Genomic DNA, 9460 nt, shown 5'->3' with positions numbered 1-9460 from the left:
AGTAATTATACTGAGCCAACCTGAGTGTAGTAACTGCATGAACTTGTGGTTGTGGGTTCGATTCCCGGGCTCGGCAAGCTGCCACTGTTGGGCCCTCGAGCGAGGCCCATTACCCTCTCTGCTCCCCGGGTGCTGGAGTTGGCTGCCCACCGCTCTGGGTGTGTGTGTGTACTCACTGCCCCTTAACACGTGTGTGTGTGAGTGTGTGTTCACTACCAGATGGGTTAAATGCGGAGGACACAGTGTACACTGTACAGTGACAAATACTTGCACCTTTACCTTTAACTGAACTGTAACAAGTAGCTGACTGAATATCAAATCAGTTGCCTCAAAGAATTCCTTCAGATGTTATGTCATTTCATGTTAATAGTTAGATTTTCTGTGATCTTAAATAATTAATTTATGCATTTTTCAGTTTTTGTTTCAGTTAGGAATTTGTTGTCAAGTTTCATTAATTATGTATTTGCATGTGTTAAAAGTGGCCACACTCTCCCCTGGGGTAATCCCAGGACTCCGCCTCCGGGTCCACATAAGGACTTCCCCTCGTCCCCTCGCTTTTTAAGCCCAGTCCACAGACTAGAAGGTGCCGTGAATTAGCTCTGTTTAAACCATGTTTGTCAGTAGGCTCCATGGTCTGCTCCAGAGTAACTGTCAGGTTTGCTTTGCTCTAAGCCTTGTCTTGTTCCTTGACTGCCTTGTTCCTGGTTTCCTCCTTGTCTGTTCTGTTACCTTGCCCCTTGGTCAAAGCTCAGCTTCTAAGCTCAATTCTTCTACACCTAGCCAGCATGACAGAATTCACGGCCGAAACCCCCAAAACAGTGCGGATGAATGCCCTGAACCAGGCTATTCGCGCCCGGGGCAGTTCCTGGGGCAACAGCAACACACGCTTCAGAGCTAGTGGGCGATGTTCAGGAGCTCATGAAGCTGGTACAGGCTTCGTTGGAGCCCCCTAGTCTTCCCAGCCAAGTCACCATAACCCCTAGTTTGTATCCGGTGAGCAAACCAGATGCGCACTCTGGTGATCTGGAGCTCTGTGAAAGGTATCTAAGGGTTCTGCTTTACTGATTTCCTTAAGGAGTTCCGGGCTGTGTTTCAGCACCCCAGGGAGGGTCTTTCTAAGGGCGATCTCCTCCTTAGGCTGGAGCAGGGCACTCGTTCTACTCTGTAGTGGGTGGAACTAAGTAGCCCTTATTGCCTTATTTAGCAACGGTCTTAAACTACGTTTACAGGAGCCGCTGGCATGCAGGGGTGAGGATCTGGATCTGAACCAACTCATATCCCTAACTATCTGACTCGACCAGCTTCTGAGTCACCCCACCTCACTCAGGTCCAAACCAAGCCCCAGACTAGGGTTTGGTCTACCGTCTGTCCCTCAGCTACTATTCCAGCCTTGTTTCCTCAAGCCGTGACCATGACCATGCTGCTGACGGTCTCCTTGGAAACAGAACCAATGGAGGTGAGTTCAAACCACCTCACACACGAGGAGCATCAGCCGAGAGGGGCTTTGTTACTACTGTGGAGGTTCTAACCACATGAGATGGGAGCCCCCAAATGACCGGTGCCCACCCCCTTGGAGAGCGTGCAGAGATCACTCCACACACCAATGCGGTGAGTGTTTCCAAGGGGTTACTCTCCAGATCTATCACCTTGCCCGTTTCTATATCTGCCCTAAACGGAGTGGCTGTTTTTTCGATTGCAGTGCAGAGGGCGGAGCTTTTTGAGGGCTAATGTGATCGTGCAGTTGGGGATTCCTGTCTGACCCCTCAGGATTACCACCCTGGATGGCCAGCCTATGGGACCTACCCCAATCATTCATGTCACAGCACCCGTATGCCTGTCGGCCAGCTGCCTTCATTCTGAGGAGATTGTTTTCCTGGTACTCGGATTACGCTGTAATCTTAGGGATCCCGTGGCTGAATAGACATAACCCCCACATATCCTGGACTGAGAGGGAGATAGTATCTTGGTCCTCCTAATACTATTTGCATTGTCTCGGCCCGGCCCCTATCAGGCTCTTATCCATGTCCATAGAGAGACCCGACCCCGAGATTCAAGTGGTCTTTCCCCCTTGGTACGCCGACCTGCAGGACTTTTAGCAAGTCCCAAGCCACTCCTCCTCGGAGATTGAGATTGAGATCCTTCTGCAGGTGATGTCTCTTTTTAGGGCCAGAATGAGTGGTGTAGATGCAGCAGTTTCCATAGCGACTGGAGGTCATCATGGAGGAGCACTACATTGACATCAATTTTTCTGAGAATCTGAAATGGAGAATGGAATCTGCAGGATTATTTTGTGCTACAAAAACAAAACTGTATTTAAATCCAGTACAGAAATACACTGTCACATTTACCACATAATCTTTGTGCTATAAAATATAATTGTCTGTTGTTATAGTCCACTGTATATACACTGCTCAAAAAATAAAGGGAACACATCCTAGATCTGAATGAATGAAATATTCTCATTGAATATTTTGTTCTGTACAAAGTTGAATGTGCTGACAACAAAATCACACAAAAATCATCAATAAAAATCAAATTTATTAACCAATAGAGGCCTGGATTTGGAGTCACACACAAAATTAATGGTCTCCTGAGGGATCTCCTACCAGACCTGGACTAAAGCATCCGCCAACTCCAGGACAGTCTGTGGTGCAACGTGACATTGGTGGATGGAGCGAGACATGATGTCCCAGATGTGCTCAATCGAATTCAGATCTGGGGAACGGGCGGGCCAGTCCATAGCTTCAATGCCTTCATCTTGCAGAAGCTGCTGACATACTCCAGCCACATGAGGTCTAGCATTGTCCTGCATTAGGAGGAACCCAGGGCCAACCGCACCAACATATGGTCTCACAAAGGGTTTGAGGATCTCATCTCGGTACCTAATGGCAGTCAGGCTACCTCTGGTGAGCACATGGAGGGCTGTGCAGCCCTCCAAAGAAATGCCACTTCTCAGTACCTATGCCAAACCGGTCATGCTGAAGGATGTTGCAGGTAGCAGATCGCTCTCCACGGCATCTCCAGACTCTGTCACGTCTGTCACATGTGCTCAGTGTGAACCTGCTTTCATCATTCATCCTGGTGTTCTCTGGCAAATGCCAAGCGCCCTGCACGGTGTTGGGCTGTGAGCACAACCCCCATCTGTGGACGTCGGGCCCTCATACCATCCTCATGGAGTCGGTTTCTTACCGTTTGTGCAGACATATGCACATTTCTGGCCTGCTGGAGGTCATTTTGCAGGGCTCTGGCAGTGTTCCTCCTGTTCCTCCTTGCACAAAGGCAGAGGTAGCGGTCCTGCTGCTGGGTTGTTGCCCTCCTACAGCCTCCTCCACGTCTCCTGGTGTACTGGCCTGTCTCCTGGTAGCACCTCCAGCCTCTGGACACTACGCTAACAGACACAGCAAACCTTCTTGCCACAGCTCGCATTGATGTGCCATCCTGTATGAGCTGCACTACCTGAGCCACTTGTGTGGGTTGTAGAGTCCGTCTCATGCTACCACGAGTGTGAAAGCACCACCAACATTCAAAAGTGATCAAAACATCAGCCAGAAAGCATAGGTACTGAGAAGTGGTCTGTGGTCCCCACCTGCAGAACCACTCCTTTATTGAGTGTGTCTTGCTAATTGCCAATAATTTCCACCTGTTGTCTATTCCATTTGCACAACAGCATGTGAAATTGATTGTCAATCAGTGTTGCTTCCTAAGTGGACAGTTTGATTTCACAGAAGTTTGATTTATATAAGTTATATTGTGTTGTTTAAGTGTTCCCTTTATTTGAGCAGTGTAATTTACTTACTTCTTTGCAAAAAAATACAAATGAGCAAAAAAAAAAACAGGGATCATTTTCCTTACAATTTCATGTAATGGTAATTTTGCTCCTGATATGCTTGCATGTGTAATGCATTATCTAAATAGGCAGAATTTAAATGTGAGCTAGAAACACTGGGTAAGAAACATGGTTCTTACAGTTACATGGAGAACTGAAGAGATGTGTTAATGAGAACTTCGGCAAGGTTTGGCAGATTCTGTATCAATACATCACACTGAGAGAGGGAGTAAAGGGGGGGGGGGGTATTAATGAACATGGAATGAGATGTCCATCAAGCACACAGATTTTGTTCAGGTGTTTTGGCTATACAGTGTATACAGAGCATACCAGTGAACGAGTCTCAGCAAGTGGATTGTTGTTTTGTTCTCACATTGCATTCTGGACAATATGGGAAAAGATCAGTTGCCATCCGCAGCCTTGTCTTTTTGGAGGAACCTTTTCCTCCACCATGGGAATCTAAGGCAATGGTAGAAAAGTAGGTAAGAACAAATTCACTATGCTTTGCTGTGTTTGTGCTGATGTAATTGCCTTTCCTGCTTCAGAAACATCAGTTGTGTAATGCAACAATTGCCTGGGTTACAGACTCACACGCTGCATCACCATACACACACCTCAATACTGCAGTGCTCTGTCTTTCTTTCCTGCTCTAGATCTCTCTCCCTGGCATCTGTGGTGGCTGGCATGGTTAAAGGTGCAGGGGTCATCTCCATGGTGACCATACGCATGGTAACTTCCAGCATTCGCTCAGAATCCAAGACCTGTCCTCATACCTGTCTGCAGACATGCCAAATACATTTTCCTTTCATTATTACATACCAGATTTGGTAGAAAGTCCAGAGGCCTGCTTCATAAATCAAATGACACTGTCTGACCCAGCAACACCTTTTTTTCATGTAACTAATGATAATGTTCCTGTTAAAATGTATCCAGACCACTTCTAAAAGGAATTAGAAAAATCTAATTAACGTGATTTATTTTTTACCGCAGAAGTAATCAATCAGCCAAGACACTTTGTAGTAGACAGTTTGGTATCTGAAATTAAGAACCGGAGTAGTAGCAAAAGCTAAGCCCATACTGTCACTAATTTTATTCTGTAAACACATGCTAAAACGCTTTTAGATGTTTTTCACACTTTTAGATTTTAGATTTGATTCACACAAAAAATGATTAAGAATATGGTATGACTTTAGATTTAAGTCTATAAAATAAAATAAATAAATAAAAAATATCTTTAGCAATATGTTTAGCTGTTTACAATAAACCAATCGAACAAAATCAATTTAACTAGCTCAACACAACTAATATAACAAGTGCTTTCTCTAAATGCAACACAAAATGCCTCTTTTAATGACTACTGCAGTTTCAGAATGATGAACCCCTTTATGACAAGTGTCTTTAGTACTTTCTATGGGGTTTAAGTCAGGAAACCATGATGACCACTCCAGGGCTTTTTCTGAAAATAAGACTTTGTGGACTTTGAGATATGCTTGGGATGACTGTCCTGTTGGAAGGTCCAATGATGCCCAAGCTTCAGCTTCCTTGCAGAAGGTATGACAGCATTTAGTATACGTCTTATTATGCACACTGATACTTCAGTGCCTTCTGACAACAAATCTTGCTACAGGTCTTTTGCAGTCACTCAACGGTTTTTGGCTACCTGAATCTTTAGGAATCCAGTGGAAGCCTGTGATTGCTTCCTCTTTCTGCCAAGTCCAGGTTGCGTAGCCAGTGTTTGAACTTGCAAACTATGCTTCCAACTGTATCTCTAGGAACATTTAGTGCATTTGCTTTCTTTTTGTACAGCAAAAACTAAAATAATTAAAATACTGACTTCACAGAAGTTCACAAATAATATATGGTTCTCAGCTCCGATATAGAGTATAACAGTGGAGGAAACAGTAGATTACACATTATAGTTTTAACTGGCTGTCCAATTTAGCGAACTTATTTACCGTGAACAGAACTGCTGTATGCTGTTTGTGTAAGGGGTAGCTCTAGGGCAAGGCCTCCTCCTGCCACCAGGGGGGAGGCCCCGAGTCACCCCAGCTAGTGATTGAGCCCAATTCCCTACACCTGGGCAGTAGGCTATATAGGCACACAGATCCAGTTGCCCCACTGCTGGATCTTTTGATTCTGGTGGTGTGTGTATCTGTGTGCCTGTGTAGTCTCGAGTAGTCTCAGTTATAGCTTACTTGTTTTACTTCAATACTGTCTAAAGTCTGCTTAGAAAAAACCTTAGCTTTGCTCATAATAGCATTGGTTTTAGAATTACAATGAAGTGGCAGAAAGCATAAAGGTGGATAGCATGTCAGTCTTTTTTCATTTTATTCCAAACTTTTATTTTTATAGAATATTTTATCTGTGGTACTTTGAACTTATAACTAAGAAACATTATTGTTTTATTTTAATTTTATCCATAAAATATTTGTTAAATTTGCATCATTTTCTAAAATATTTATTTGAAAGAGACTAAAGTATGCTATGCTACTATATAGGTGGACAACATGTCAGTCTGGGTAGTTTATAATTGATATATATATATATATAACCATAATGTATTTTTTGCTCTTATTTGTATCAGTGAAATTTGCTTATGTATTGCAAGAGATATTTGAAAGGGACTAGTATGGTATCAAACTTTGTCAGAACACATACAGGTGCATAACATTTTAGTCTGTGACTATTTAAAACATTTTAAACATAACCATAGCATCAAGTTTTGTCTTGTTATTATTGCTCCTTTTAGATTTGAGAAACTATTCATAGGTATAGGTGTTGGTTCAGTGTACATGTTTACTTCAAAACATGAGCCTGTGGACATTAGCTTCTCTGACAAAACAGTATAGAGTATTTGAATTCTACATATATGTAATAATTTTTAAAATAACATCACTGTCACCACCTTTGCTCATTGTAATCCGTCTTCTTTTATTTACGCCAGAGGGAGGGAGGGAGTGAGCGAGCATGTGTGTGTGTACCAACCAACCAGATCTAAGGGTTAAGGGTTCATGGGCCAAGTTATTCATGTCTCATGACCGTTTAAAGGAATTGATGGCAGCCCTCCATGTTGTAGATCGTCCCACAGAAAATAATTGTGATCGTCTTAGGAAGTTGCGCTACCTGATTGACCACCTCAAAACCAAGTGTCAACAGCTTTTCCAGGCTGATGAAAATCTGAGCAAAGATGAGAGAAAAGTTAAGGATTCAAGCAGTATATGAAGGGCAAACCTGCTCACTGGGATTTCAGATTGTGGGTCATTGCAACTTCAGATTTGGGATGTTGGGATGTTTAGACTTTGATGTATACACAAGCAGTCTTGATGGGTGCATTATTGATTTGGCTACAAAAGTTATTGAAGACCTTGTTCCGCCATTTAAAAATCAAGGTCACACAGTTTGGTTTGATAACTTCTTTTTATCACCAACTGTTATTGTCTGACTCAAGGAGTGGGAAACAAATTCATGTGGGACATGTAGGATTAATTGTGAGAAATTCCCAGTGGATTTCAAAGATGTCAAAAAAAGTGGTGTAGAATTGATGGAAATGTCTTAGTTGTTCAGTGGAAGGACACGCAAGCAGTTGCCTCATATGCCTCTCTAATTTCCACAATGCTAATGATTCATCAAAAGTTTCAAGGATGGTAAAAAATGGTGCCACATGGGAAAGAAAAGTAGTCTGTCACCAGCTGTAAAAAGACTACAATAAACACAAGGGAGAATTTGCTGGCTTTGCTACAAAAAAATCAAAAGATTTTGTTTAGTTGGCAATCAAAACTATTTTCAGTCTTGGCGAAGGAGACCTACACATCTTCTACTGTCAGCTCCTCTCATCCTTCCTCAACCCCTGTGTTTGTGTTTATGTTCTTTTGTTTCTCTTTCTCTTCACAAGTCAAAGTTCAGTGTGCATTGTTCATTGGAAGGAGGTACTTAGGTAATTGTCCATTAAGCATTGTTTGTTAAATATTTTATAGTGAATTTTTGGCAAAATGACTTAGATAAGATTTGATATCTTGTTACCTCAAAACTGTTTACTGAATTGTTCAATGATTATCCTGAACAAATAATTGCTTTTTCTTGTATTGTTGAATTTGATTATTTGAGATTTTGTTTTATTGAGTCATGCATTGTTCATTGTTCTTCAATAGTGCTGAACTATATTGTAGTTATTTGCAAGAAAATATACAGCTTGAATGATTTTATGTAATGATACTATGTATATGTTAATGGGTTGTTTTGAAATTATTAATGAGAAGTGTATATGATTCTAATAAAAATTATCATTTTTATTTAATTTTTTTACTGTTTTCACTGTTGGAGTGCACATTATTTGCTGTCTTATTTAAAAAATATGGATGTTGACAATTTGGTAATTAAAAAAAGAACACTTTCATAGGTTTATAGTGTATGCTGACATTGGTTAAAAAAAGTGAGTTATAAAAGTAGCTGCATGGACATTTTAAATGGCTAAATGACACTTTCTGCTAAATTAACAAATGTTTAAATAAAAGATGAATTATTTTGCTTTGCAAACATTTCATATTCTCTATTTTTTCCTCTATATTGCATATTAAGTATTTATGAATAAAATAAATATTTAGAGGTTCTTTAGATTGATTTTGGAGGATATTTGTATAGATTTGGTTATATTACATTTAAATAACCATACTGAGTTTTAAATCATTTTCAATCAATCAACTAATTCTTCTGGTTATTATGATGAGTAGTTATTGTCTATGCTATGTAGTGTATTTACACAATAAGTTTTTTTCAATGGCTGTTACATAGTGTCCGAAAATGGAATGTTCTACTTAGGCAGGAAAGGGTTAAGTTGTAAAGCCATCTAGAATTCGTAGTTTAGGTTCAACTATTGCACGCACATACTAGTAGTTCATAGGTTCATACTATAATTAGGAATACTACACAAAAAAACTACTAACTAACTACTAATACTACTAAAAAAAGTAGTGTCTCAACTGAGGATGATCATTCTATAAGCAATTCTATAAGCAATTTAACTTAATAAACTTAAGAGGACATTTGACAATTGTAGAACAGCTTGCATTTATTATGTAAATACAAGATCTGGACAGGCTGGTTGTGAATTCCTGTGGAATGACTACCAGTCATAGAGAGCAGGAAGAATTTCTAGGATGTTCATGTTTTTTGGCAAGTTACTATGAGCTAATATGTTAACCCACACGTGTACAGTAAACACAAAAATGCTCACAGGCACAGAGACATGTTGCACTCACATGAATATTTCTAAGGTAAAGGACTTTGGGAAAGGAAAGTGGGTAGCAATTAGCCTGTTCACTTTGGCCATGGCAACATAAATCTGGTGCTGGTCGACACAACAGGCAGCACTCAACACACACTACTTTTCTGCTTTATCCAGTGTGGCAATTTCACTTTGTGAACCATTTGAAAAGACAGCATTGACAAAAAGTGGTTGCCAGGAAAGTAAGAATAAAAAGGCTTTGCCAGCACAACATTAATACCAACATGTCCTGTTAGACGATGTACACAGATACTAATGTTTCATGTACCACAGTTTTTAGTGCTAATTCCTAACCTGTGGTAGCAGGTAGGGACTGGGCAGCTCACACTCAGCCCCTATTTTTCCAAAGAATG

This window comes from Salminus brasiliensis, chromosome 5 (genome assembly GCF_030463535.1).
Source record: "Salminus brasiliensis chromosome 5, fSalBra1.hap2, whole genome shotgun sequence".
Lineage (NCBI taxonomy): Eukaryota > Metazoa > Chordata > Actinopteri > Characiformes > Bryconidae > Salminus > Salminus brasiliensis.
Note: the sequence above shows the minus strand (reverse complement) of the source record.